Raw genomic sequence first — 24,637 nt, forward strand, 5'->3', positions numbered from 1 at the left:
CAGGCCATTTTCATCAGCTGTGAACTGTATTACAGTTTTTAAAAGTATTTGAAATATGGGTTCTTGTTTTAAATGTCTTCCTTGAAAATTCCTGTCCCATAGTAACTATTCTAAATTTTACGTCCTCCTCAAATCCTCAAGCCTACTCCTTCCCCCTCAGCCAGCAACTTTTGACTCCTCACAGAGAACATGAATGCCATCAAGTGTTAGAGCCTTAAACTTCTTGTCCCTGCACCCTAAGTGGCTTCTTGAGCTTCCCTCCCAGTCCAGGGGAAAATCCTCTGTTCTAATGTTTTATGCTTATGTTGTGAATTCCTATTCTTTGCATGTCTTGGGGGATGTTCCATGAGTCATCCCCTCCTCTTCTATCTTCTATTGCTCTCTCTCTGCTGACTCCTTTCCCTAACACATAAACATCATATGTGCTTCTTTTGAAAACAATACAACCCTCTTTATATCACCAGCTCTGCTCTTGGCAAGAAAAGTTTCCTGAAAAAGGGTATTTATCACCTCTCATTCCTCACCTCTCCTTTATTCCTCAACTCAGTATAACCTGGCATATGCTGTTACTGCTTAAAATCATTCACACATAACTCATCAGTGATTTCTGAATTGTTAAATCAAATACTTTGGTCTTAAACTTCATTGACCTATTTTGTATTTGATCCCTGATACTTTCTTGAAACTCTTTCTTCCAGGTTTTTGAACAATACTCTCTTCATTTCTCTCCTTTTTCTGGCCATGGCTCCCTCTGTTCCTGCACTGGGTCTTCTTCCTTCCTATATGTTGGTATTTCCAAGGTACTTCCATGGGCCTACTTGTTTAAACAGTGTTTCTGAGATGTAATTTACGTTTTGCATAGTCCACCCGTTTAAAATGTATAATTCAGTGGTTTTTAGTAGATTCACACAGTTGTGCAGCCATCACACAATTTAAGTTAAAACACATTGATCCCCCCCTCCTAAACCCCATACATGTTAGCAGTCACTCTGTATTCCCTACCACCTCCACCCCTGAACCACAAGCAACCAATAATCCTTTGTCCTAATAGATTTGCTGGGCTTCATTTTTGCTCTCCCTACTCAAACTCTACTTGTAAGATCTCACCATACTTCCTGTTTTCATTTACCCCCACATAATAGTTGCCCTGAAATCTGTATCTCAAATTCGCACTTCACTCTTGACCTCCAGATACAGTCAACTGCTTTTCCTTGTTTTCATATGATGTGCCATTGGCATCTCCAGCTGAACACTGAACTCATTAACCCCTCACCATATCTGCCCCTGTTTGGAGAGTAGCGCTGTCCTCACACCTCTCCTCTGCAGTTGCTCAAACGAGAAATCCAGATGTGACAGGTCCCTTCCTTACCCTTTCTGCATTCTTTTAACTATCTCTGGAGTCTGCCTTCCTTACAGCCCCATGGTGGGGGCCTTGGCTCAGGTCTTATAATAAACCTCCAGGCAAGCCTCCCAATCCATACACACTAATTAGGATCATTCTGAAATACAAATTAATTCTTAAAATGTTTATTAGTCAGGGAGACATTCAGATTCAAGTAATCCCAACCTAAAAATGGATTATTAATAAATAGGGATTTATATTCTCTCATAGCAAGAGGTCTTTGAAATGCTGCAGGCATTGCTTGATCCACACTATGTCATTGCTGATATGTCTGGGACAATCCTGGCCTTTTCCTCATGGTTGCAGGATGACTGGCACAGCTCCGAAATGCCCAAATTCAGGGATGGGAGGAGGGGAAGGGGAAGAGCCAGCCAAGAAGGATATTCATCAGGATCAAAATCTTTGTCAGAAGTCTTTCCAGTTAGGGTACTTCTTACATCACTGGTAAGAAGGTGTACCACAGCAAGGGAAGCTTGGGAGATGAGCTCTTACTTTTTCCTAGCTTCTGTAGTAGAGGTAGGCAAGAGAGAAAGGGTTGGGTAAGCCATGTATCTCCCCTACTTAAAATCCTTCAGTGGCTTCCCACTTCCCTCAATGTAATGAAGTTCAACCTTCTTGACATAACATCAAAGGGGTCCCTGTCCTGATGTCCTTGTGATAGTTCTAGTCTAACCGTTTGTCCACATTTCTTGTGATTCTCCAAATGGACCATGACCTTTTAGGATTATTGTTTTTGACAATGTCATTTTCACCTGAGAGAGCTTCTCTTTCTCGTCCTTTCTTATTATTGCCCACCCACCCTCAAGAAAAACAAAAATACTCAGACACAAAGGTCTAACTCCTGCTTTTCCTTCAAAACCCAGCTCATAGGTCATCTCCTCCAGGAATCTTGATTAGTTCTCTCCTCATAATAATATTTGAGTTTTTGTTTGTGTCTCCTTTAAGACTGTGATGCTCTTGAAGATGTCTAAGTCCCTACTTCTTAGCTCAGTGTCTGGCACAGAACAGAGCTCAGTAAATGTTTGCTGAATGAATGAATATTTGACATTATCTAAAGTCAGCTTAATTCTCAGTTCTTATGGATTCTGTAACTTTCCAAATATTCCTGTGTCCCTCTTCTACTTAAAGGGAAAGAGACAGATGCTTTTCCTTTTTTTCTTTCAGACATGCCCACAGTAATGCCTTAACATCCTGTGTTTACTTCAAAAATACTCAGATTCAGGCACTTTTAAAAATGAGTTGAAAATATTCCCTGGCATTTTTATTCCTTATTGAAGAGATTTTCATACTTTGATGTGAGATTTCTGAACAAAAATTTTAATATATGTTTTTATTTCAATTTATAATCTGAAAAAGCAATGTAAGTATATTTTGAATTATCTTGTAGCCAGTTTACCATATCACCCGTTTGGTCACTCAGTTCCAATGCCTGAATTTAAATTTTGTTTACAATCACATTAGTGCCAAGTGATATTGTTTTAACTGTCACGATCTTAATAGAAAAAATTGGGGGTAATTTTAATGTGTAATTTATGCATTCATGGCAGGTGTGGGCCAAATGGTTTATGTGCTTTGGTAATCTTTGTTCAACTAGTTTTGAGAAATGTGGTGAATCTGAATAAAGAGTATCAGAAATACCAAATATCAAGGTAAATACAAAATAGCCTCTTAATTTCTTTAAAGTACATATAATTGTTTAAAGCACAAATTAAAACATTGTCTTATAGGGTTTATGATGTATATAGATAGAGATTTGACAACTATAATATGGAGAAATATGGGGGAGTCAATGGATTCCCTGTATAATTGCAAGGTTTCTATATTTTATATGAAGTGGTATTTTTAACTCTAAGTAGAATGGAAAGTTAGGGATGCATATTTTAATCTCCATAACAACCAATAAAAAATATAAAGCCAATTGATAAATCCACGTTGAATTCTAAAAAACATACAAATGATCCAGAGAAGGAAGGAATGAAGGAACAAAGGAAACCAGAAGCAGAGGGGACAGATTGAAAATAAGATACTGGACCTAAATTCAACCATATCAATAATTATAGCAAATATGAATGAACTAAACACTCCAGGTCAGAAGCAGAGATTATCAGAATGGATAAATAGTAAGACCTGACTACATGCTATTTACAAGAGCTATACTTAAAGACTTAGTTAGGTTGAAAGTGAACAGATGGAAAAACATAAGTATTGCAAACAATAAGCCTACAATTAGAATTGCTGTGTTAATATCAGATAAAATAGATATCAAGGCAAATAGTATTGAGAGAGAAAGAAGGATGTTCCATGATGATAAGAAGGCTAATTGCTTAGGAAGACAAAACTATAAATGTGTATGTGTCTAGAACAGAGCCTCAAAATATGTGGAGTAAACATTGTCATAATTTAAGGGATAAATAGACAATTTTGTAATCATAGTTGATGATTTTAACATACTTCTCTTAGCAATCGATAGAACATCCATACAGAAAATCAGTAAAGATGTAGATGATCTTACTGCCATCAGCTATCTTGATCTCATTGGTATTTATAGAGCACCATCCTCACATGACTCATTCATAAAGTCAGACTGTATTCTGGGCCACAAAACATGTCACAATAAATTTAAAAGGATTAAAATCATATAAAGTATGTTCTCTGATCATAGTACAATCAAACTAGAAATCAATAACAATAATAGCTCCGTGAAAACCTCAAGTATTTGGAAATTAAATAACATTCTTATAAGTGACCCATGCATCAAAAAGAAACTGTGGGAAATTAGAAAATATTTTGAACTGAGAGATAATGAAAACACAGTATCTCAAAATTGTGGGATGCTGCCGTAGTAGTGCTCAGAGGAAGCATACAAAGCTTTAATTGCTTGTAATAGAAAAGTCTAAAACAATACAAATTTTCAAAATTAAGAAGCCACGGGATAAAAAAATGCAAAGTAAACAAAATAAATAAAAGGAAGAAAATAATAAATATAAGAGCAGACATGGATGAAATAGAGAAAAAACATACAATAGAGAAAATTAACAAAGCCAAAGCTGGTTCTTTGGAAAGACCAAGAAAGTTTATAAACATCTAGCTAGACTGATCAAGAAAAAAACAAATATTACTGGTAAGACACATGGAAGAGAGTTTGTAAGTTTAGCACCCACAGACATTAAAAGAGTAAGAGAATATTCAGTACAACTTTATATCCCTTAGTGGATAACCAATGGACTAACACCCATCTATAGCCCATTAGTCATCCACCCAACCACCCAGCCTATGTACATTTCCTTACGTCTTGGAACTCCTCTAACTCCCAGATCATGAATTCTGAAATAACCTCTCATTGCCCATGCAATTGCTTGTCAGTACCTCATTATGAGCTCCTAATGAGTTTTTTTCTTCACCTTCATTGTGACCTCTGGTCCTAAATCTTCTCTAGGGTTCAGCCTGTCAGCACTTTCTGACTTCACTTACCTTTCTGCTCAGCTGCGTAGAGAAGCTTCATTGTTACTCTTGCTTGTTTGTGCAGTTAGTTCCTCTGCTACAGTGACTGACAATTCCCAGACCTGAGTCAATCTTATGGATTGTTTTTTCTATTGTTGTGTCTGCAAGGCCTGTCCTTATTGGAGGCATTCACAAAACCCAGCCATTTGGTTCATTCTGTTATCTATCACTCCTTTGCTTCCTGTCAGTGCATCAGTTAACTTACCCTTTATAACAGACCACTTACAACATTAACTGTTTAGCTCACAGTTCTGGAGATGGGCAATTTGGGCTGCACCCAGGTGGGAAGTTGTTCTGGTCTGAGTTAGGCTTGACTCATCGCAGTTGAAACTTCCTCCCGTGACTTTGATCAGCTTCTGGCCAACTCACAGTTTCCCGACAGGTATTTCCTCCTCAAAAGGCCAGTCCAGGTTGGTTCACATGTGGTTGGATTCGGGTTCCCAAAGCAGAAAGAGTAAGTGTGTGAGGCCTCTTGAGATCTAGGCTCTGAATTCACATTAGTGCCTCTGCTCACACATTGTTTTGGCCAAAACAAGTTATAGGGAATGAGGGAAATAGAGTCTTGATGGGAGGAGTTCACAATACTGTGACAGCCTCTTTGCAGCCTACCGTAGATAATCTTTTGATTCATCTCTCGTTTGCTTCTGTCTACTCTCCCTAAAGCACTTATGTTAAGTGGTTTTGTTTTCCATTATCTGGGCTTTCATATATATGGAAATTACTTCCACCTGAAATTCCAGGGCTGACTTAATTTTTCAACACTTTTTTTGATGTATTATTTTCCAGTTTTAGAATATTTTCCATCATCCTAGGAAGATTTCTCATGCCTATTTGCAGTCAGTCGCTATTTCCACCCTTAGCCCACAAAACCATTAATCTACTCTCAGTGTTAATAGATTTGCCTTTTCTGGACTTTGAATATAAGTAGAACCATATAATATGTAGTCTTCTGCATCTGACTTCTTTCATGTAGCTTAAAGTTTTTGAGGTTTATCCATGTTGTAGCATGTATCTTTAGTTTGTTCATTTTTGTTGCTGAATAGTATTCCATTCTATGAATATACCACACTTTGGTATGTATTTTGAATATATATATTCACACTTTTTTTTTCCTTTCACCAATTGTTGGACATTGGATATTTTTCCTCAGTTTGTATCTATTGTAAGTAATGCTGCTATGTATATTTACTTAAAAACTATGTGGACATATGTTTTCTTTTATCTTGGGCAGATACTTAGTAGTAGAATTGCTAGCTTGCATGGTAAGTTTATCTTTAGAGAAATTGTCAAACTGTTTTCAAAAGTGGTGGTACAGTTTAATATTCTTACCAGCAATGTATAAGGGCTCTAGTTTCTCCACATCCTTGGCAATACTTGTTATTGTCTGTCTTTTGATGATAGCCATTCTAGTAGGTTTTAATTAGCATTTCCCTAACTACTAATGATTTTGAACATCTTTTCATGTGCTTATTAGCAGCTTCTAGCTTGTCTTTGGTGAAATGTTCAAATCTTTGGCCATTTCAGTTTTTAACTTCTGCTTTATTAAAATACTGATGTTATTTCACATGTATATTTTTGTCTCCCCACCATGTCCATTTGTTTGAACACCACCACTATGTCCTATCATAACATTCCATACATATTTAAAACCAAGCAAAGGGTGGAATTTCATTTTTAAAAATTAAAGAGGCATTTTGGACAACACATTCTTGGCAATGGACTACATTTATCAGATACGGAAGGGAAAGTTCTCACCCTGTATTATAAAAAGGATACCAGATATCAACTTTAACAGAAATGAAACAAGATGGAAATTTTTTTTTTTTCAGAGGGCATCTCTCATATTTATTGATCAAATGGTTGTTAACAACAATAAAATTCAGTATAGGGGGTCAATGCTCAACGTACAATCATTAATCCATCTCAAGCCTAATTCTCGTCAGTCTCCAATCTTCTGAAGCATAAAGAACAAGTTCTTACATGGTGAACGAATTCTTACATAGTGAATAAATTCTTACATGGTGAACAGTACAAGGGCATTCATCACAGAAACTTTCGGTTTTGAACACGCATTATGACCTATACACAATTAGGTCAAATATGAATATTCGTTTGATTTTTGTACTTGATTTATATGTGGATCCCACATTTCTCCCTTTATTATTATTATTATTTTTATTTTTAATAAAATGCTGAAGTGGTAGGTAGATGCAAGATAAAGGTAGAAAACATAGTTTAGTGCTGTAAGAGGGCAAATGTAGATGATCAGATGATCAGGTGTGTGCCTATGGACTAAGTATTAATCCAGGCTAGACAAGGGCAGCAAAACATCCACGGATGCAGAAGATTTCTCTCAAAGCAGGGGGGGTGAGGTTCTGAGCCTCACCTCTGTTGATCCCCAATTTCTAACCTGATGGCCCCCCTGCGACTGTGCCTGTCTTAGGTTGTTCCTCCCTTGAGGAATCTTACCCGTCTCTGGCTAACCAGTCATCTTCCGGGGCCACACAGGGAAATGTAAAGTTGGTAAGTGAGAGAGAAGCCAGATTGTTTGAAAAGGTTAGCTTTTTACTTCTTTGCAGATTTATGCCCTGTGGCTTCTATACCCAGCACTTGTCTCGAGGTATCTTTATCACCTGGAGGAATTATGATACTCGGTAAATTCGATATGAGGCACGAATTCTATTTAAGGGTTGTAATTAGGAAGGAAGAAGAAAAGCTATAGAGGTAGCATATGGAAGAAAACATGGGAGGATTATTTCTTTGACATATCTTCTTGTAGAGTAACTTAAGTATGTATAGGTTTTAAACTACTAACTAATTTGCACACACATATTAACATAATAGGAATACGGTGACATAAACAAAGCAAATCTATAATTACCATCCATCTCCAGTGAAGCCAAGAAAACCATTTAGGCACCCTAGGCATTTGTGAAAATTTGTCTATGATATGATGGATATTGTCCAGCTGTGCTTGAACAGTCTGAGAGAAATCAGACAAATTAAAGCAGCCCATTTCTGGGATCTGTTCACATCCCATATGTTCTTTTAACCGTAGATAGTCTATAGTCATAAGATTTTGGAGTGCTACACCTTGCACCCCTCCCAACTCCTGGTTGAGTTACAACAGTACAGATCCGGTCAAATTCGTTGTCTCACTGTATGCACATGCCAGCCTAGACATCTCCCTCCTCATTCCTATGGCAAGTCCAGGAAACGGTGGGGTGGATGCAGCCACAACCGCAGCATCGTCCGGATCCTTGTGGAGGCTTTTTGATGATCATCCCCCTGTCACAAGTCCTCCAGAGAGTGCTGATGCTGGAAGCTCCTCCTCATAGCGTGTCTTAGTTCATTTTCTGGGTAGCCAAGCTAGGCCTTGATCTTCTGCATAGAAACAAAAACACCCTTTGCCCACACTTTGACATGCCCTCTATACCACTGTGCAGAACTCATTGGAGGTCAGCACACAGGGACTGCTTTATTTTTATTTTTATTTTTTTATTAAGAGAAAGGAATATTATCAGAAAAGAGTACCTCCATACCTGATCATCTGACACCCTTTAAGTGATCAACATTAAGGATATTTAAAGTATGCGTTGATCTTTGATTTACCAATAGTTTTATCCTATCAAGGAGTAATCCCCTTTTCTTTCTTGCTTTCTTTCTTTTTTATTTTTTTTATTATTTTTTTATTTTTTTAATTTTTAATCTACACTTACCTGAAGAATACTATGTTTACTATGCTCTCCCCTATATCAGGTCCCCCCTAACAACCACATTACGGTTACTGTCCATCAGCTTAGCAAAATGTTGTAGAGTCACTAATTGTCCTCTCTGTATTGTGCAGCCCACCCTCCCCTTTCTCCCTCCCCCCCATGCATGCTAATCTTAATACCCCCCTTCTTCTCCCCACCCCTTATCCCTCCCTGCCCACCCATCCTCCTCAGTTCCTTTCCCTTTGGTACCTGTTAGTCCATTTTTGGGTTCTGTAATTCCGCTGCTGTTTTGCTCCTTCAGTTTTTCCTTTGTTCTTATACTCCTCAGATGAGTGAAATCATTTGGTATTTCTCTTTCTCCGCTTGGCTTATTTCACTGAGCATAATACTCTCCAGCTCCATCCATGTTTCTGCAAATGGTTGGATTTTTCCACTTCTTATGGCTGAGTAGTATTCCATTGTGTATATGTACCACATCTTCTTTATCCATTCATCTACCGATGGACATTTAGGTTGCTTCCAATTCTTGGCTATTGTTAATAGAGCTGCGATAAACATAGGGGTGCATCTGTCTTTCTCAAACTTGATTGCTGCGTTCTTAGGGTAAATTCCTAGGAGTGGAATTCCTGGGTCAAAGGGTAGGTCTGTTTTGAGCATTTTGATGAACCTCCATACTGCTTTCCACAATGGTTGAACTAATTTACATTCCCACCAGCAGTGTAGGAGGGTTCCCCTTTCTCCACAGCCTCGCCAACATTTGTTGTTGTTTGTCTTTTGGATGGCAGCTCTCCTTACTGGTGTGAGGTGATACCTCATTGTAGTTTTAATTTGCATTTCTCTGATAATTAGCGATGTGGAGCATCTTTTCATGTGTCTCTTGGCCATCTGTATTTCTTTTTTAGAGAACTGTCTGTTCAGTTCCTCTGCCCATTTTTTAATTGGGTTATTTGTTTTTTGTTTGTTGAGGCATGTGAACTCTTTATATATTCTGGACGTCAAGCCTTTATCGGATCTGTCATACTCAAATATACTCTTCCATACTGTAGGGTTCCTTTTTGTTCTATTGATGGTGTCTTTCGCTGTACAGAAGCTTTTCAGCTTAATGTAGTCCCACTTGCTCATTTTTGCTGTTGTTTTCCTTGCCCGGGGAGATATGTTCAAGAAGAGGTCACTCATGTTTATGTCTAAGAGGTTTTTGCCTATGTTTTTTTCCAAGAGTTTAATGGTTTCATGACTTACATTCAGGTCTTTGATCCATTTTGAGTTTACCTTTGTATATGGGGTTAGACAATGGTCCAGTTTCATTCTCCTACATGTAGCTGTCCAGCTTTGCCAGCACCATCTGTTGAAGAGACTGTCATTTTGCCATTGTATGTCCATGGCTCCTTTATCAAATATTAATTGACCATATATGTTTGGGTTAATTTCTGGAGTCTCTAATCTGTTCCACTGGTCTGTGGCTCTGTTCTTGTGCCAGTACCAAATTGTCTTGATTACTATGGCTTTGTAGTAGAGCTTGAAGTTGGGGAGTGAGATCCCCCCTACTTTATTCTTCTTTTTCAGGATTGCTTTGGCTATTCGGGGTCTTTGGTGTTTCCATATGAATTTTTGAATTATTTGTTCCAATTCATTGAAGAATGTTGCTGGTAATTTGAGAGGGATTGCATCAAATCTGTATATTGCTTTGGGCAGGATGGCCATTTTGACGATATTAATTCTTCCTAGCCATGAGCATGGGATGAGTTTCCATTTATTAGTGTCCCCTTTAATTTCTCTTAAGAGTGACTTGTAGTTTTCAGAGTATAAATCTTTCACTTCTTTGGTTAGGTTTATTGCTAGGTATTTTATTCTTTTTGATGCAATGGTGAATGGAATTGTTTTCCTGATTTCTCTTTCTATTGATTCATTGTTAGTGTATAGGAAAGCTACAGATTTCTGTGTGTTAATTTTGTATCCTTCAACTTTGCTGTATTCCGATACCAGTTCTAGTAGTTTTGGAGTGGAGTCTTTAGGGTTTTTTATGTACAGTATCATATCATCTGCAAATAGTGACAGTTTAACTTCTTCTTTGCCAATCTGGATTCCTTGTATTTCTTTATTTTGTCTGATTGCCGTGGCTAGGACCTCCTGTACTATGTTAAATAACAGTGGGGAGAGTGGGCATCCCTGTCTGGTTCCCGATCTCAGAGGAAATGCTTTCAGCTTCTCGCTGTTCAGTATAATGCTGGCTGTGGGTTTATCATATATGGCCTTTATTATGTTGAGGTACTTGCCCTCTATTCCCATTTTGCTGAGAGTTTTTATCATGAATGGATGTTGAATTTTGTCAAATGCTTTTTCAGCATCTATGGAGATGATCATGTGGTTTTTGTCTTTCTTTTTGTTGATGTGGTGGATGATGTAGACGGATTTTCGAATGTTGTACCATCCTTGCATCCCTGGGATGAACCCCACTTGGTCATGGTGTATGATCCTTTTGATATACTGTTGAATTCTGTTTGCTAATATTTTATTGAGTATTTTTGCATCTACATTCATCAGGGATATTGGTCTGTAATTTTCTTTTTTGGTGGGGTCTTTGCCTGGTTTTGGTATTAGGGTGATGTTGGCCTCATAGAATGAGTTTGGGAGTATTCCCTCTTCTTCTATTTTGTGGAACACTTTAAGGAGAATGGGTATTATGTCTTCTCTGTGTGTCTGATAAAATTCCGAGGTAAATCCGTCCGGCCCGGGGTTTTGTTCTTGGGTAGTTTTTTGATTACTGTTTCAATTTCTTTGCTCATAATTGGTTTGTTTAACTTTTGTGTTTCTTCGTTGGTCAGTCTTGGGAGGTTGTATTTTTCTAGGAAGTTGTCCATTTCTTCTAGGTTTTCCAGCTTGTTGGCATATAGGTTTTCATAGTAGTCTTTAATAATTCTTTGTATTTCTGTGGAGTCTGTTGTGATTTTTCCATTCTCATTTCTGATTATGTTGATTTGTGTTGATTCTCTTTTTCTCTTAATAAGTTGGGCTAGAGGCTTATCTATTTTGTTTATTTTCTCAAAGAACCAGCTCTTGGTTTTGTTGATTTTTGCTATTGTTTTATTCTTCTCAATTTTGTTTATTTCTTCTCTGATCTTTATTATGTCCCTCCTTCTTCTGACTTTAGGGCTCATTTGTTCTTCTTTTTCCAGTTTTGATAATTGTGATGTTAGACTATTCATTTGGGATTGTTCTTCCTTCTTCAAGTGTGCCTGGATTGCTATATACTTTCCTCTTAAGACTGCTTTCGCTGTGTCCCACAGAAGTTGGGGCTTAGTGTTGTTGTTGTCATTTGTTTCTATATATTCCTTGATCTCTATTTTGATTTGTTCTTTGATCCATTGATTATTTAGTAGCATGTTGTTAAACCTCCATGTGTTTGTGAGCCTTTTTTTTTCTTTGTAGAATTTATTTCTAGTTTTATACCTTTGTGGTCTGAAAATTTGGTTGGTAGAATTTCAATATTTTGGAGTTTACCGAGGCTCTTTTTGTGAGCTAGTATGTGGTCTATTCTGGAGAATGTTCCATGTGCACTTGAGAAGAATGTATATCCTGTTGCTTTTGGATGTAGAGTTCTATAGATGTCTATTAGGTCCATCTGTTCTAGTGTGTTGTTCAGTGCCTCTGTGTCCTTACTTATTTTCTGCCCGGTGGATCTATCCTTTGCGGTGAGTGGTGTGTTGAAGTCTCCTAAAATGAATGCATTGCAGTCTATTTCCCCCTTTAGTTCTGTTAGTATTTGCTTCACATATGCTGGTGCTCCTGTATTGGGTGCATATATATTTAGAATGGTTATATCCTCTTGTTGGACTGAGCCCTTTATCATTATATAGTATCCTTCTTTATCTCTTGTTACCTTCTTTGTTTTGAAGTCTATTTTGTCTGATATTAGTACTGCAACCCCTGCTTTCTTCTCACTGTTGTTTGCCTGAAATATGTTTTTCCATCCCTTGACTTTTAGTCTATGCTTGTCTTTGGGTTTGAGGTGAGTTTCTTGTAAGCAGCATGCAGATGGGTCTCGCTTTTTTATCCATTCTATTACTCTGTGTCTTTTGATTGGTGCATTAAGTCCATTTACATTTAGGGTGACCATTGAGAGATATGTACTTATTGCCATTGCAGACTTTAGATTCGTGGTTACCAAAGGTTCAATGTTAGCTTCTTTAGTATCTTACTGCCTAACTTAGCTCACTTATTGAGCTGTTATATACACTGTCTAGAGATTCTTTTCTTCTCTCCCTTCTTATTCCTCCTCCTCCATTCTTCATATGTTGTGTGTTTTGTTCTGTGCTCTTTTTAGGGGTGCTCCCATCTAGAGCAGTCCCTGTAGGATGCCCTGTAGAGGTGGTTTGTGGGAAGCAAATTCCCTCAGCTTTTGCTTGTCTGGGAATTGTTTAATCCCGCCATCATATTTAAATGATAGTCGTGCTGGATACAGTATCCTTGGTTCAAGGCCCTTCTGTTTCATTGCATTAAGTATATCATGCCATTCTCTTCTGGCCTGTAGGGTTTCTGTCGAGAAGTCTGATGTTAGCCTGATGGGTTTTCCTTTATAGGTGACCTTTTTCTCTCTAGCTGCCTTTAAAACTCTTTCCTTGTCCTTGATCCTTGCCATTTTAATTACTATGTGTCTTGGTGTTGTCCTCCTTGGATCCTTTCTGTTGGGGGTTCTGTGTAATTCCATGGTCTGTTCGATTATTTCCTCCCTCAGTTTGGGGAAGTTTTCAGCAATTATTTCTTCAAAGAGACTTTCTATCCCTTTTCCTCTTTCTTCTTCTTCTGGTATCCCTATAATACGAATATTATTCCTTTTGGCTTGGTCACATAGTTCTCTTAGTGTTGTTTCATTCCTGGAGATCCTTTTATCTCTCTCTATGTCAGCTTCTATACGTTCCTGTTCTCTGGCTTCTATTCCTTCAATGGCCTCTTGCATCTTATCCATTCTGCTTATAAATCCTTCCAGGGATTGTTTCACTTCTGTGATCTCCTTCCTGACATCTGTGATCTCTCTCCGGACTTCATCCCACTGCTCTTGCATTTTTCTCTGCATCTCATCCCATTGCTCTTGCATTTTTCTCTGCATCTCTGTCAGCATGTTCATGATTTTTATTTTGAATTCTTTTTCAGGAGGTCTGGTTATGTCTGTCTGCTTCTCAGGTGTTGTCTCTGTGATCTTTGTCTGCCTGTAGTTTTGCCTTTTCATGGTGATAGAGATAGTTTGCAGAGCTGGTACAAGTGACCGCTGGAAGAGCTTCCCTTCTTGTTGGTTTGTGGCCTTCCTCTCCTGGGAGAATAGCGACCTCTAGTGGCTTGTGCTGGGCAGCTCTGCCCAGACAGGGCTTCTGCTTCCTGCCCGGTTGCTATGGGGTTAATCTCCGCTGTTGCTGTGGGTGTGGCCTGGCTGGGGCTGCTCCTCCAAAGTGGTAGAGCCCCATTGGAGGGGGGGCGGCCGGGAGGCTATTTATCTCCGTAAGGGGCCTCTGTGCTCCCTGTTGCCCAGGGGGTTAGAGTGCCCAGAGATCCCCAGATTCCCTCCCTCTGGTCCAAGTGATCTGTCCTGCCCCTTTAAGACTTCCAAAAAGCACTCTCCAAACCAAAACAACAACAGCAACAATGAGAGAGGGAACAGAAAAAAAAAAAAAAAAAGGAAAAAACACGCGATTTTTTTTAGTCCTCCGGCGCTGTTCCCAGGCACCCGCTCACCGTTCCTGCTGCCCTGCCTCCTTAGCAGCAGGGTCCCTGTCCCTTCAAGGCTTCCAAAAAGCACCTGCCCACCGGTCCCGCTGGGAAAAACGCGCCATATTCTTTGTCCTCAGGCGCCGCTCCCAGGCACCCGCTCACCAGTCCCGCCGCCTTGCCTCCCTATCAACAGGGTCCCTGTCCCTTTAAGGCTTCCAAAAAGCACTCACCAAAAAGAGAAAAAAAAAAGGGGGTAAAACGCGCGATTTCCTCCGTCCTCAGGCGCCGGTCTCAGGCACCCGCCCTCCGGTCCTGCAGGGAAAAACGTGGGATATTCTTTGTCCTCAGGTGCCGGTCCCAGGCACCCGCTCACCAGTCCTGCTGCTCTGCCTCCCTAGCACCGGGGTCCCTGTCCCTTTAAGGCTTCCAAAAAAGCACTCGCCAAAAAGAGAAAAAAAAAAAGGGGAAAAATGCGCGATTTCCTCCATCCTCAGACGCTGTTCTCAGGCACCCGCCCACCGGTCCTGTAGGGAAAAATGTGGGATATTCTTTGTTCTCAGGCGCCAGTCCCAGGCACCTGCTCACCAGTCCCGCCACCCTGCCTCCCTAGCAACGGGGTCCCTGTCCCTTTAAGGCTTCCAAAAAGCACTCGACAAAAAAAAAAAAACCGCTCCGGTTTCTTTCCACCCGCCGGGAGCTGGGGGGAGGGGCGCTCTGGTCCCACCGGGCCGGGGCTTGTATCTTACCCCCTTCGCAAGGCGCTGGGTTCTTGCAGGTATGGATGTGGTCTGGATGTTGTCCTGTGTCCTGTGGTCTTTATTTTAGGAAGATTTTTCTTTGTTATATTTTTATAGCTCTGTGTGTTTTTGGGAGGAGATTTCCACTGCTCTACTCATGCTGCCATCCTGCCTCCGCCTCCAAGATGGAAAATTTTAACAAACTGTCTGAATTGTTTTCTTAAAGAGACTTCCTCCACTGCAAAGATCTTGAGTAACCTTCTGATCAGTCATCTGGAGTAGTTCTTCATATAATTGTTGATGTTGGCTTCCACTTGAGAAGATAAACACTTTTTTCTATACTTGCTTTCATTTTTGCCTTAATGTCTTCTACAGACAGGGTCTTCTTGTTTTAGGAGTCTTCTTGTTTTTGAGGGATTCTTGACCTTTTTATCTTGGTGTGGGTCTTTCTATTTTGGTTTGATTTTTTGTGCATTTCTGGCTGGAGTATCTTGTGTCGATTTTTTTACTGGAACTTTTTCTTTAGCTTCCACCTCATCAAAGTCATCGTCATCATCATCATCATCTTCATCAGCAGCAAGTTTTACTTTCTTCTGTGGAATGTTGCTAGTATTTCCAGGGCCAGATTGCTTTCTTTCTAGGTATACTTAGGAGTTTCGCACCATACTCCTCCTCCCCTTCTGACTCTGCATCTTCCTCTACAGCTACTAAATGCTGTCCCCTGATAGGCATAAGCCCTGAGCATAGGTGGCAGTTTTCAAGGGAAATCATTGATGGTACAGACATTTTCAAAGTTGCCAGTGTTATTTTGATTGAACTGCCTTCATAATTCGTTGCCTCTGCTTCAACAATGTGCAGTTCACTCTTTGCACCTGCCCCCTAAATTGATCATTCCTAAAGATAACTGGTGCTCATTTTCATCATTATATACCTTAAAATGATAATTTTAAGTTCACAATGGAAAGAGCTCTGGGTCCTCAGGGACCTCATGTCCATGTCCATTGAGTCCTCTATAGGGTGTGGAACATACAGATGGAAGAGACGGTGGATGGATGTGAATAACTATGGTTCCAGAGAACAGGCATGCAGGATGGAATCATACCAGGGATAATCTTTGCCCATATTCAAGTTGGGTTCTGTGTCTTACTGAGTTATCAGAATTCTTTATGTATTTTGGATACAAATCCTTTAACAGACATAGGATTTGCAAATGTTTTCTTACAGTCTGTGGTTTGTCTTTTCATTTACATAATGGCATATTTTTAAGTGCCAAAGCTTAACATTTTTTTTTTTGAGAGGGCATCTCTCATATTTATTGATCAAATGGTTGTTAACAACAATAAAATTCTGTAGAGGGGACTCAATGCACAATCGTTAATCAACCCCAAGCCTAATTCTCAACAGTCTCCAATCTTCTGAAGCATAATGAACAAGTTCTTACATGGTGAACAAGTTCTTACATAGTGAACAAGTTCTTACATGGTGAACAAATTCTTACGTAGTGAATAAGTTCTTACATGGTGAACAGTGCAAGGGCAGTCATCACAGAAACTTTCGGTTTTGATCACGTATCATGAACTATAAACAATCAGGTCAAATAAGATTATTTGTTTGATTTTTTTATACTTGATTTATATGTGAATCCCACATTCCTCCATTATTATTATTATTATTATTATTATTACTATTTTTATTTTTTTAAATAAAATGCTGAAGAGGTAGGTAGATGCAAGATAAAGGTAGAAAACATAGTTTAGTGCTGTAAGAGGGCAAATGTAGATGATCAGGTGTGTGCCTATAGACTAAGTATTAATCTAAGCTAGACAAGGGCAACAAAACATCCACAGATGCAGATTTCTCTCAAAACAAGGGGGTTGAGGTTCTAAGTCTCACCTCTGTTGATCCCCAGTTTCTCACCTGATGGCCCCCCTGCGACTGTGCCTGTCTTAGGTTATTCCTCCCTTGAGGAATCTTACCTGTCTCTGGCTAACCGGTCATCTTCTGGGGCCATACAGGGAAATGTAAAGTTGGTAAGTGAGAGAGAAGCCATATTGTTTGAAAAGGTTAGCTTTTTACTTCTTTGCAGATTTTGAAAAGGTTAGCTTTTTACTTCTTTGCAGATTTATGCCCTGCGGCTTCTATGCATTTGTCTTGAGGTATCTTTACCACTTGGAAGAATTATGATCCTCGGTAATTTCGATATGAGGCACGAATTCTACTTAAGGGTTGTAATTAGGAAGGAAGAAGAAAAGCTATAGAAGTACAAAGCTTAACATTTTTAAGTCTAATTTATCAATTATTTTATTTTATAAATCATGCTTTTGGTGTAGTATCTTAGAACTCCTTGCCTCAGCCAGTATCATGAAATTTTTCTGCTGTGTTATTTCTAAAAATTTTACAGTTCTGACTCTTACATGTAGCCTATGTTCCATTTTGAATTTTTCTCTATTTTCTGGGTTTGTGAATTATTGTTATTAATTCTGTTAAATAGTTGATAGAGTTCATCAGTGAAGCCATTTGAGGTGGTGTTTTCTTTGTGGAAATATTTGAAGTTATCAACATAAAACTTAAATAATCAATTTCTTTACTTTTTATACCTCTTCAGATTTTCTATTTCTTATTGAATAGTTTAGTAACTTGTGTCCTTCTAGGAACTTGTTCATCTAAATTGTCTAATTTGTTGACCTAATAATTGTCCCTTTTACTCACTTTAGTTTCTCTATGGTTGGTCATACTTTCAGATACCTTTTCTGTTTGTTTAGCAGAAAGTAGGGCCTTTCATTATCTTGTTCTGTTGCATACGTCTGAGACTATGCTTGCATCCAGAAGCAGTGACAGGAAGAGAGAAAGGTAATATAAAGCCATGGGAATTTAACCCAGTCTCTTGGGATCAGAGAGGAAGGTTTCCTTCCTAAGAATTTTAGTTTCCGTTCTAGTGGGACTCCTGATGTCATTGCCTGTGAGATTGCTGGAAGGCTGGGGCTTAAGGGGACTCAGAGAAAGTAATGGGGGATTTCTGTACTCTGTCCGAGCCTTAAGAATTCCTTTTCCCCCTGCTCCAGACAGAATAAAGGAGCTTGCTCTGCGGCTGTCTTTGTCTGAGCCTCAGTACCCAGCTCTGGGTTTTAGGCTGTGCTGCTTCATTGCATTAGTCTGGGAGGTACTGGAGGTCAAAAATGGCAAAAATTACTACGGTTTGGTGGTACTTTGAATTCTGGCCCTTTTATTTCAAGCCCTTTGTACTACAGTTGACCCTTGAGCAATGCAGAAGCTAAGAGTACTGACCCCTTGTGCTCTTGAAAACCCATGTGTAACTTTTTTATTATTCAGGTATTATTGAAATACAATCTTATATTGGTTTCAAGTATACAACACAGTGGTTCAATAGTTACTCATATTATTAAATCCTCACCTCCACTGGTGCAGTTACTATGTGTCAACCTAGGAAGATGACCCCGTGTAACTTTTGACTCCCCCAAAAACTTAACTGCTTATAGCCTACTGTTGATTTTGGTGGTAAATGTTGAAGTAGACTAATATCTACAGATATTTTATTCACTCATGACATTCTGAACTTCCTCTTAATTTTTTCAATATTTCCAGACTGCATGGTTTTTCTGTGAATTTCTTCAAATTGTTGCAAATCTCCAAACATTTTCCCAACATATTTTTTGAAAAATATCCAGGTATAAGTGAACCCATGCAATTCGAACCCGTGTTTTTCAAGGGTCAGCTGTACTGATCTCCAGAATCTTCAAATAGCTGCTTGGTGCATTTTGTTCAGTTATATAGTTGTATTTAGCAGGAGACATGCTTATTCTTCTACTTTATTGTAACCAGAAACATGATCTATTTTTAATTTGTCTATTCCTCTCTCTTCCTTAAGCCCATTGCTATTCTCTTTTTTTATTTATTTACTGGTTTACTTCCACTCCTGCACAAATTTCTTGTATGGCTAACCTTAACAGAGAACCGAACAGGGAAGAGAATTCTGGGATTTTTAGTTCCAGTTTAGCTAATTTAATAAAGTATAAAGCTGCAACAGTCCACCCTTGTCAACTTGGCACCAACACATACTTTTTATAACTGTTAATACATTCCAAAAAGTAAAATAGTAAAGTAATTCTTCTGCCTTTTTATCCCTCTTTGGATGTCATTCATTCCATTTCTAGCTGAGTCATATTCTCCCTTTGAGATCCTGTAATTTCAACACTGAAATACGAGTTTAGCTACTATCAAAACTACTTATCCTAGATGGTAGGTAGATGGGGAAGAAAAAAGAACTGATTAATATGTATACAAATACATTAATATCAAAATAAGGAAGTAATATTCAAAACTATTACAATCCTCCTTTCTGCAGCCAGTCACATGGTTGTAACTGGTATTTATAACTCCCTTTCCCCGCTATGTAATCCATATCCTCTTGGTTTTCAGCAAGCACCGCAGTGGTCATTGTTCCTTTCCTGGTTAGGTAAAACGAACATTCATCCTTGAAGTGTCTGGGAGCACTGAGAGGTATTCCGTGTGATCGTATTTCAGACATACTCCTCCTTTCTCATATTGTGGTAGTATCAACCTGGTTTCCTCTTGATATTTAAGATCATTCATACCACATAATAAAGTAGTACTTTATTGGCTTGTTGATTCCCTGGTATGAAGAGCCCAGTGTGACCGCATGGATCTCTCAGCTTCTAATTTAATGGAACCATTGCTATAGCTACTAGTGGCTGCATTTCATTACTGGGAACCAAACAGAGCCTGATATCTTGGGCCCAGCAGCGAAAATTTTGCTAGTTGGATCAAGTAGATTGAGGAGGGGAGCTACTCCTCTTTCCTTGCCTTGATTTCTAGACTCATGCAAGAGATGGCTATGAAAGAACAGTCCTATATTGATTGCTTATTTAGATTCTATAAAGCTCCCCCAGGATATTAGTCCATTTGTACAAGATACAACCAATTGGTGGCATAACTGAGTCTTCAAAGGCCATTCCATTGTCCTGTCAAGCCAGCAGCTTCAAGGTGATGGGAAACATGGTAAAATTGTTGAAGTCCATGAGAATGAGCCCATTCTGCACTTTACTTGCTGTTCATCAGGTTTTTTGATCAGAAGCAATGCCGGGTGGAATGCCATGACAGTGAATAAGGCATTCTATAATTCCCTGGATAGTGATTTTGGCAGAAACCCCATGGGCAGAGAGGGAAAATTCAAATTTAGAGCGCCTGTTCCACTGAGAAAAAAGTACTGCCCTTCCATGATGTAAGTGCTCCAATGGAGTCAACCAAACATAAGATAGCTGTCTAATCCCTCTGCAAGGATTCATTGTAGGGATTTGACCTTATACAATTATGGAAGGTAGTTGAACAGTTTGTGTAAGGCTGTTGCTCTGCATCTGACACTGAGCCAAGGTCCTCTGGGCAGACAGGTAGGAAAGGTGGATGTGAGCTGGGGAGACAGGATAAAGTCGAACCTGAAAGGATGATCTGGACCCATAAGGACAAAATGGAAGCTACCTTCAAGCCTCCAGCTTCAAGGATACAGGTGATTTCTCAGCTACCAGATCCTTCCTCTCAGATGTGTCCACATGCCTGGCCCTAGATTCAGAGGAACTGAATGAAATTCAGTGGGATCTGAAGGAGCTGCAGGCTCAGCTGCTGCCCCACACCAGTAAGGTGAATCAGCAGATCCCAGCAGCATGCCTAAGCTGTGATGACACTTGATCATACAGAAGTCTTCCAAACACAAATATGACTACTTCTTCACTCCCGCTTTTCAAAGGCCACCCAAATTTCTTTTGTAGCCAACCCTTACCTGGAAACTTATAGGGTAGTTGAAGTTTAGTTAAACTGATATAGTGAAAAACCATCACAGGGAGTCAATAAATACAAAATTGAAAGAGTGAATAAATGAATGGATGGATGGATGGATTTATGAAATGTCTCAGGTCATTCCTTGGCTCCATTTCTTCCCGTCTTGTTTAAGGCTGCTGGCTCAGTTCAACCTTTTAGTATTCCAACACAAAACCCAGTGACTTTCAGCACAGGGAGAGCAGTTAACATATGGTTTGAGATTAAAGGGCGTTTCCATGATCAGAGAAAGTGTGCTGAAAATGGACTATGGAAGCCTGGGTTCTGGTGCTCCAACTGGCTGGGTAACCATGGGAAATAATTTGATTTATTTTTAGATTTTCTCTTCAATAAAACAATAATTTGGCTAAGTAATTTGTGCTCCACTTAGTTCTAGTATTCTGTGATTTATTTCGGTCACTTTCAAATGTAGAATCCCAGACCAGCTGATTGTCATAATTCTTGTTCATAATTTTTATTTTAGCCTTATTGTGAGAATACTTCATTTATTCAGCTATATAGACAGTAGAGAAAGTTAAAGTTTCAAACATACAAACCTACATGTATAGTGTGCCTGATTATAAGAAAAACATGTTATTATAATATGATCATATAAAAATGGTATCTGCTTTACCCAAATAAAGAATAAAAAAAAAAATAGAGGGGAAAATTGAATATTTATTTAATGGATCTGTTTATAGACATAGATATATATTGAATGCAGTTAAATAGCAAAAAAATAGCTTGCTGATATAATTATTTATACATATTTTAATAATGTTATATAAAATATTCATTAATATAGTCATATCCTTTCACTCTCAAAATTTGAAAGAAAACTTTCTTCAGACTTTTCACATGTATGGTTAACAACATGTCTATCACTATAGCCATATTTTGAATCACAGATAACCATATTATAAGTTACATCATCTTCCATCTATGTTGTTTGAGAAATAGCATTTTAAAAATCTGTGTATGATGCTGTCATTTGAAATATGGTTATCAAAGCACGAGGACCCACATGTGTCTTGCTGTTGTCTGTTTTTAGGCTTTTCTAGATGGATAAATGTTACGTCCACAATGCCACCTCTGACTAGACTTAAATAAAGAGAGTGACTAACAAGGTTATGTTTTATACACATGGGGAAACTGGGGCTGAGGAATTCCTAAATCATTCAAGCTCTGTCTGATCTCTGATTCTTATTTATTTCATTAAAATATACTGGTATTTATATAAAGATGACAAAAATTGCTTTAGCTTTTCCAGTGTCATATACCTAGATATATAGCCTCGAATTTTCCATTCCACCAACCTGTATGACGATAACCAAATTTTGTGGTGTTTTGGCTGTGGATGCTTAATTTTTAGTGATGTACTTATCCTTCTGGTATTTGGGGACTCTGAGATCACATATGCAAAACTTTTTGCTTTGTCAGTAAAATAAAAACCAAATCAGTAACTTCAAGCCCACCAATTTCCCATGACTAGACATGATCAAACCTGATCATGATGAAAGATCAGCTCAAATGTATTTGTGCTGAATTATTAATGTACATGTTTACACACATTATTTCTTACCTTTGAGTAACTATGTTTAATATATCTAGATTTTCCATATCCAGTTATTCTGTGTGCTGTAAATCCTTTATCTGTTAAACATGGCTCTGAATTTAACAACTATATGATGATTTCAGTTAGTGGTATAAGAAAATATTATGCTGATCTCTGTTATAGTCAAAACAAATGTTCAAATTCTATCTGAAAGAGAAAAATACAAATTTTAGTAATTATGAATTATTTTCATCAATATAAATTTGCTTTGGAAAATTTCAATGTTGATAGCTACTATAATCTCAATGAGCACAGAACATTCCTGCCTTTTCAAAAAAAATTTTAAATAGTATTATGGGTTGATGTGATCCCTTCTCTTCCCCATTTCCTATGTTGAAGCCTAGACCTTATTTGGAGATAGGGCCTTTAAAGAGATCATTAAATTGAAATGAGGTCATTAGGATTAGCTTTAAGTCAATATGACTAATGTCCTTATAAAAAGGAGAAATTTGGACATAGACACAGATTTAGAGGGAGAATGATAGGAAGACACAAGGAGAGGATGGCCATCTACAAGCCAAGGAGGAGACCTCGAACAGATCCTTCTTTCACAGCCTTCAAAGATCAACCCTGCCAGCACCTTGATCTTGGACTTTCAGTCTAAAGAACTGTGAGCCAATAAATTTCTGTTGTTTAAGCTACCCAGTCTGTGGTCCTTTGTTACAGCAGCCTTAGGAAAGTAACACAGGACCATTTTGGAATGTTTGTTTATGTATATCTATGGAAATGGACTTTATTTCCTTTGCTAGAATGCATTTTATTTTAGTTTCATTATTATAACTGTACAAAATATATAGCAGTTATGGATTTCTTTCTGCTACAAATATATTTTTCTACATATTTTCTCAATATTCTATTCTTTTTAAATGTTTTAATATTTGGAATCTTCTATTAGATATTGTAAGAGTATCTTAAAAAATCAGCTAACAATGTTAAGGGAGGGCAACTTTAACAGGTTTATTTTATTCTGTTCATAAGAAATATTTAGTATTTCTACTATTTCCAGTGTATAAGTGTCATTTTTTTAACAGAGTAATTTTATAATTTCAAAAGAAATCACATCTAACTTTCTGCAGAATGGATGGGGATTTATCTTTAAGACACTGTTATGAAAGTTGCTGTATTAGTGAAAATTACAGAATTCTTATCATTGTGCTTATTAGTAATAGGCTTGATTCTCCCAAAGCATATTCTTTTGTCTGTAGGTAATGCTGAAGAGCTTCCTATGTAAAAGGAGAGAGGAGAAAATAAAGAAGAAGGTTATCAATCAGAAATAACATACCTTTGCTCAAGAAGGAAATTGTGGAGCTTAGGAAAGTATAAAAAGTTATATAGCATTCATAACTTTTCAGAGGTGAACTACAAATCTATGGATTTTTCAAACCATGCTATTTGCCTGTATTTACCTTACAATGAACTGTGGTTTGCATCACTGAAAATCAGATATTTAGGGCTTGCTTGAATCCTTTGGCTGGTTCTTTTTCTAAATATATCCATTAAAATTGGAACATTTTCTTCAAAACATGCTTGGAAGTTTGGTGGAGGTTGTTGAACATGGATAGTTTGGTGGAAATTCTGGAAAAATAGAACAATTTAAAAATAATAGAAAATATCACTTAAATAACTACCTAAAAATACTTGTTAACTAGTTGAAATGCTCTCAAAATTTACTTCTTTGTTCTTTCTTGTTTTCCAAGTGTTTATCTGTATTATGCCAAGGGATGGCATTATAAACAGAGTGCATTAGGACATTTTAGCCTATTTCAAATGGAAGCAGGCTTGAAAGCAGGGTTGCATGTATTTCCCAAGCTACAGGGTGCCTCCTTCTATGTAAGAAGCTAGATTAAGATAATTCCAGGATCACAGTCACAAAAATGTTTACCAAGTATCTAAAAATTTTAAGGATAATCTGTATTTTCTTGGATTCTGTTTGTTTGGTGAGTTTTCCAAGTTTGGAAAAAAGAGGGATAATTTTATTGACACTTTCCATCGTACTGTGAATATAAGGGGTTCTTAAAAACCAAATGGGAACTAAATGAATCTTTTCATTACATTGTAGTATATGCTCACCATATGTCTTTGGTATCTTAAACTGAGTCCTATTTTGGGTATTAAAAGT

The 24,637-nt window shown here is 38.1% G+C and overlaps 1 protein-coding gene and 1 pseudogene across 1 annotated transcript in view; one reads left to right on the forward strand and one right to left on the reverse strand.

The window, feature by feature from the left end:
• Positions 1-24,637, forward strand: part of LOC140843044 (microtubule-actin cross-linking factor 1, isoforms 6/7-like) — a 58,844-nt gene that overhangs the window by 1,207 nt on the left and 33,000 nt on the right. The window lies entirely within an intron of this gene.
• LOC140846719 (nucleophosmin pseudogene) lies at positions 15,077-17,789 on the reverse strand (annotated as a pseudogene).

Source organism: Manis javanica, chromosome 16 (genome assembly GCF_040802235.1).
Source record: "Manis javanica isolate MJ-LG chromosome 16, MJ_LKY, whole genome shotgun sequence".
In the NCBI taxonomy this organism is placed as follows: Eukaryota; Metazoa; Chordata; class Mammalia; order Pholidota; family Manidae; genus Manis; species Manis javanica.